Here is a 6,487-nt window from a genome sequence, read left to right as displayed (position 1 = left end):
ACACAGGGCTCTATCTCACAACCCTGAGATCATGACATGAGCTGAAATCAAGAGTCTGGCGCTTAACCGACTGAGCCACCCAAGCACCCAGTTTTATACCCTTTTATCTGGATAAATTCTTTTTGATTTTGTGTTGGCTTTACAATTGATTATTTAGAATTTTCAAGGTATACTATCATGTCATCTTGAACAGAGATAACTTACTTTCTTTCTCCCTTCTTTTTCTTTTCTTTCTTTTTTTTTTTTAAGATTTTATCTATTTGACAGAGAGAGACACAGCGAGAGAGGGAACACAAGCAGGGGGAGTGGAGAGGGAGAAGCAGGCTTCCCTCTGAGCAGGGAGCCCGATGCGGGGCTCGATCCCTGGACCCTGGGATCATGACCTGAGCCGAAGGCAGACGCTTAACGACTGAGCCACTCAGGTGCTCCTCTCCCTTATTTTTCTATTGTTTTCTCAGCCAGATTCCATTTACTTGTACCTCCATAACAATATTAAATGATAGTGGAGTGAGTCGGCATCCATGTCTGGCTTGTGACTTTGGGGCAAATACCTCTGGGTCTCCCCCTTAAGTTAGAATTTAAGTAAAACTGTGGTTTTATGATTGAGGTATATATATTCATGTTAAAAAATATACACCCTTTTCTGCTTTTTCACAAGCTTTTATTAAGAATGGGTGCTGCACAATGTCCACAATAGCCAAACTGTGGAAAGAGCCAAGATGTCCATCAACAGATGAATGGATAAAGAAGATGTGGTATATATATACAATGGAATATTATGCAGCCATCAAAAGGAATGAGATCTTGCCATTTGCAACGACGTGGATGGAACTGGAGGGTATTATGCTGAGCGAAATAAGTCAAACAGAGAAAGACATGTATCATATGACCTCACTGATATGAGGAATTCTTAATCTCAGGAAACAAATTGAGGGTTGCTGGAGTGGGGGGTGGGGTGGGAGGGATGGGGTGACTGGGTGATGGACACTTGGGAGGGTATGTGTTCTGGTAAGTGCTGTGAATTGTGCAAGACTGTTGAATCTCAGATCTGTACCTCTGAAACAAATAATGCAACATATGTTAAGAAAGAAAAAAAGAAGAAGAAGAATGTAGCAGGAGGGGAAGAATGAAGGGGGGGAAATCGGAGGGGGAGAAGAACCATGAGAGACGATGGACTCTGAAAAACAAACTGAGGGTTCTAGAGGGGAGGGGGGTGGGAGGATGGGTTAGCCTGGTGATGGGTATTGGGGAGGGCATGTTCTGCATGGAGCACTGGGTGTTATGCACAAACAATGAATCATGGAACACTATATCTAAAACTAATGATGTAATGTATGGGGATTAACATAACAATAAAAAATTAAAAAAAAAAGATCTAAATAAAAAAAAAAAAGAATGGGTGCTGCATTCTGTCAAAAGCCTTTCTGGCATCTATGGAGTAATTATATGGTTTTTCTTTTTAGGCTAATATGATGAATTATATTAATATATTTTCCATTATCAAATCATCATTGTATTCCTGGCCTAAACCCCACTTGATCATGACATACTGTTTTCTTTATATAGCGTGGAACCCTGTTCATTTTCATTAACATTGTATTTAAGATTTTTGCATCAGCATTCATAAGTGATGTTTTGATAAATTTTCTTTTTTAGTGCTATCTTTATCAGGTGTAGGTATGTTATACTTGTTTCATAAAAAACAGTTTAAACATTTTTCTTTATTTTCCATGCTCTGTGACAATTTATTATCACCGAGACTCTATGATCTTTAATGGTTTGATTGAGTTCCTCTGAAAATCATCTGGGCCTGATGCTTTTCATGGGGTAGTTCTTTGATATAACTTTACTTCTTCTATGGAAACTGGTATGTCTAAGGTTTGTATTTCTGCTGGGGTAAACTTTATTTGCTTAAGAAATTATCCATTTCCTTCTGTTTTCCAAGTTTATTTGTAGAGGTATAGAAAGTAGTGTCTTATAATTTATTAAATTCCTTATGTATCAATAGTTATTTTCTCTATCTTTTCTTATCTTGCATATTTAGGCTTTTTTTCCTTTTTTCTTTGATTTTGGAAGTCGGTGCTTGTCCATTTTATTTTTCAGGGTTTGGGATCTTGGTTTACTAATCTGAATGAAAGATTTTCTCTTCTCTATCTCATGAATTTCTTCTTTTTTCTTTATTATTTTATGTGCTTCCTGCCTTCCTTTATTTTGTTATTTTTTTAGGTTTTGAATTGAGAATTTATTTATTTTCATTGTTTTTTAAAAAGATTTATTTACTTATTTTGAAAGCGAGAGAGAGACAGAGAGAGACAGAGACAGAAAGTAGGGGGAGGGGCAAAGGGAGAGGGAGAGTCTTAAACAGACTCCACGCTGAGTGTGCGGAGCCCGACTCAGGGCTCAATCTCAGGACCCTGAGATCACAACCTGAACCAAAACCTTGAGTCAGTGGCTTAAGCCACTGTGTGACCCATGTGCTCCTTCATTGTTTTGTTTTTACTGACACAGATATTAGGGTTATGAATTTTTCTTTCACCATTGCTTTAAATGTATCCCGTAGATTCTTATGTGTGAGTATTTTCATTATCATTATTTTATTTTATTTTTTTAAAGATTTTATTTATTTATTTGACAGAGAGAGACACAGCGAGAGAGGGAACACAAGCAGGGGAAGTGGGAGAGGAAGAAGCCGGCTTCCCGCTGAGCAGGGAGCCCGATGCGGGGCTTGATCCCAGGACCCTGGGATCATGACCTGAGCCTAAGGCAGACGCCTAATGACTGAGCCACCCAGGCGTCCCCAGAATGTGATATTTTTTACATTATAAAGAGTCCTTTGTCTCACTGAATGTTTTTTGGCTTGCTTCTTTAGTATAAATACGTTCTAAGTATTGCATGGGGCATACTTACACCCCCAATTACTTATTATTTATCTGAAATTCAAATTTAACTGTGCCTCATATATTTTATCTACAACGCTAAATACAGACAAGTCCTAGAAATAAGGATCATTGCCAGTACCCAGACTGTGCAAACTAAATATCAATTCTCACTAAAAGCAACTAGGCATGGCACCTTGGAGACATGACAGATCCCGTGTATACAGATGAGTCTAGAATATTTTATCACACCAGAAAGAAAGGCAGCAATGAAATGTCTCAGGAGTCAGTTTGAAGAGGCTTCTACTCCACAAGAGTGCAGAGACATCTATAAACCAGGCTCAAGTTTTTTCTTCCTCAGTGAACTGGTGATATAGAATTTCCCATGAGGCCATAGGAGCTGTGGTCCTATGGGTGATTGTGCAACTAACTTGTGCCTTTAGAATCTGTTTGAGCTTGACCTTATGCGTACCACCTTTTTATTGATCATAGAGTGCTACTATACATGCCTAAATTTAGGGCTTGGTGGGTCAGACAACACCCAGTTCATGATGGACAACTTAGGTAGCTCGGTAACTTGACGGCCCATGATCAAGAAATCAGTCTCCAGGGGCGCCTGGGTGGCTCAGTCGTTAAGCGTCTGCCTTCGGCTCAGGTCATGATCCCAGGGTCCTGGGATCCAGCCTAGGGTTGGGCTCCCTGCTCAGCGGGAAGCCTGCTTCTCCCTCTCCCACTCCCCTGCTTGTGTTCCTTCTCTCTCTTTGTCTCTCTCTGTCAAATAAATAAATAAAACCTTAAAAAAAAAAAAAAAAGAAATCAGTCTCCACTGTGGTCCAGGAGCAAACCAGAGTTGCTTCTCAGAAATAAAAAATGACATGTTTTTTTCCCCACTCCTAAAGGACTATGACTCTGATTTCCTTATAAGTTGCATCAAAGGTTACATATATTACTCTTACCTATAATGGACACTTCAAGCACCATCAAATCTGTTGCATCATTGTGGCCCATGGGTAAAAGAGCTTGCACAGCAGCTTGACCTATTTAGAGCCTTCTGCTCTCACTCCTACTCAAAACTGTAGTCTTTTCAGTGGCACGGTAATTGAGTCAGAGTAACATACGTGCTCAAATGAGGTGTATGTTGTCTCCAAAATCCAAAAAGGACCCCTAGGCATTGTGCCTCTTAGTGAGACAAGTCAAGATTCAGCAACTTTTCTTTCACTCTGGAAATGACATCTCTAGATGCCCTGACCTACTGGGCCCTTAAAAGTTTCACTGAATGGCAGTTTCCTGCAATTTTTAATTTTAGGATTTATTTTCCTCCCAAATCTTTCACATGCCTTCTCAAGGTGACTATAGCATAGTTGACCCTTGAACAACACAGGCTTGAAATGCATGGGTCCACTTATATGTGGATTTTTTTTTAAATAAATACAGTAGAGTACTGAAAGTGTATTTTCTCTTCTTTATGATTTTCTTAACATTTTCTTTTTTCTAGCTTACTTTATTGTAAGAATATAGCACATAATACATATAACATACAGAATATGTGTTAATTGACCTAACATTATTGGTAAGGCTTCCGGTCAACTCAAGACTTCTGTTGTTCATAGTTAAGTTTTTGGGGAGTCAAAAGTTATATGCAGATTTTTGACTGCACAGGGCATAGGTGTCCCTAACCCCCGTATTGTTTAAGGTCAACTGGGTTTGCTATTTCCTGCTCACCAAGTAGAATCAGCAGGATATTATTCACGACAGGACATTGGCATGATGTCTTTGAAATGGAGCAGCAATCAAAGTCTTTGTGGACTAGATTATGACGTAAAGCTAGAGAGTCCTAGGGTGAAACGATGAATGTATTGCTTGTCTTGGCAACTGAATGAAAACTGCTTTTGAGGGCCTTTAACTAATAGGCATAAAGTAAAAGCATTGGCCAGATCAATAGCTGCATATAAGGTGCCAGAGAGGATGCTGATTTACTCCACCAATGAGAGCATATCTGGAAGAGCAGCTGCTACTAGAGTCGCCATCTAATGAAATTTATGACGATCCACTGTAATTCTTCATCCATTTGCCTTCCCTATAGGCCAAATAGGGGAGATAAATGGTGTGGTGAGAATCACCACGCTGCATCTTTCAAGTCATTGAGGGTGGCAGTAATCTCTGCAATTCCTCCAGGACTATAGTATTGCTTTTGGTTTACTATTTTCCATGGTCGAGAAAGTTCTAGTGGCTTCCACTTGGTCTTTCCTACCAGAATAGCTTTAAGTCCATGGGTTAGGGAACCACTGTGGATATTCTGCCAGTTGCTGAATACGTCTGTTCAAATCCTGCTTTCTGAAACTGGGGAAATAACCACAGTAACCTGATAAGCTCACCATCAGGTAAATCCTAGCCAGAACCTGGAAACAACCCAAATGTCCAACAACAGATAAATGGATAAACAAATTGTGGTATAGCCATATAATGGAATATTACCAGGGATGGATGAGGGAATGAACAACAGATACACCCAAAGACATGGATAGATCTCAAAATTATGCTGAATGAAAGGAGCCAAAAAAACAGTACATGGTATATGATTCTGTTTATAGAAAACTGTAGAAAATGCAAACTAATCTGTAGCGACAGACAGCAGATCACTGGTCGCCTGAGGATTGTAGGTGGAGGCTGAAGAGAGACAAATTACAACGGAGCCTGAGAAAACTTCGGGGGCTGGGGAGGGGGCTACGCCGGGCCATAGCATTTGACAATACATGAGTCATGGCAGAATGGGAGGAGCAGAAACCAGATGGCAGCGTGTTGAGAAGTGACTGGGAAGAGTGTGCAGACAGTGAGTCTGTGTAACTCTGTCCGGAAGCTTACCAGGGAAGGGAATAATACAGTGGTTTCAGTGCCATATGTTACGGAACTTCCTCCTGGGAGCTGTTTGTGATTCCAGTTAGCTTACTCCAATTAGCTGCCCCCCTCAGCCCCTGGAATGCGGATCTGCTCCCAGAGTGGCATTCATTCGCCTCTCTACCTTTCTAATAACTGCTAGCCTTTATTTTCCAGAGCAATTGCTCTCTGTGTAACTTCATCAGTCCAACTAAGTTCTCCCATTTTGGAATTCTGAGGGCATTTATTACCTCTTTCTCATCATATGATGTGTTCAATTCAATTTCACCAATGTTGAAAGGCACCATGGTGTTAAGCACATAGACGCTGGCATCAGATTATCTGAGTTTGAATCTCAGCTCTGTCATGCAGTGGCTGTGTGACCTTGGTGAAGTTGCTTAGCCTCTCTGTGCTTCAGTTTATCCATTAATTTACCGGGCATAATAAGAGTACTTTTTGCTATAAATATTAGAGGAGTTAGTATTTATAAAGAGCTTAAACCAGCGTTTGCCACATTCTAAGCCCTAAGAATGTTAATAAAAATCAATTTGTGTTCCTATTACAGGAAGGTTCATGCTCACAGTTACGTGGTATACAGGGATGTCTGCGGCATTTGCCTTAACCTGGAGCGAGGAGCTAGCAATTGCCCGTCAGCTTTAAATTTTCTTAGAGATCTTCTGTGCCTTGGCCCAGCGGCCTCTGCACATGGTCAGCTTTGGCATGAAAGCCAAAGATGG

Source organism: Halichoerus grypus, chromosome 8, assembly GCF_964656455.1.
Source record: "Halichoerus grypus chromosome 8, mHalGry1.hap1.1, whole genome shotgun sequence".
NCBI classification, from domain to species: Eukaryota; Metazoa; Chordata; class Mammalia; order Carnivora; family Phocidae; genus Halichoerus; species Halichoerus grypus.
The sequence above is the reverse complement of the archived record's forward strand: the minus strand, read 5'-3'. Positions refer to the sequence as shown.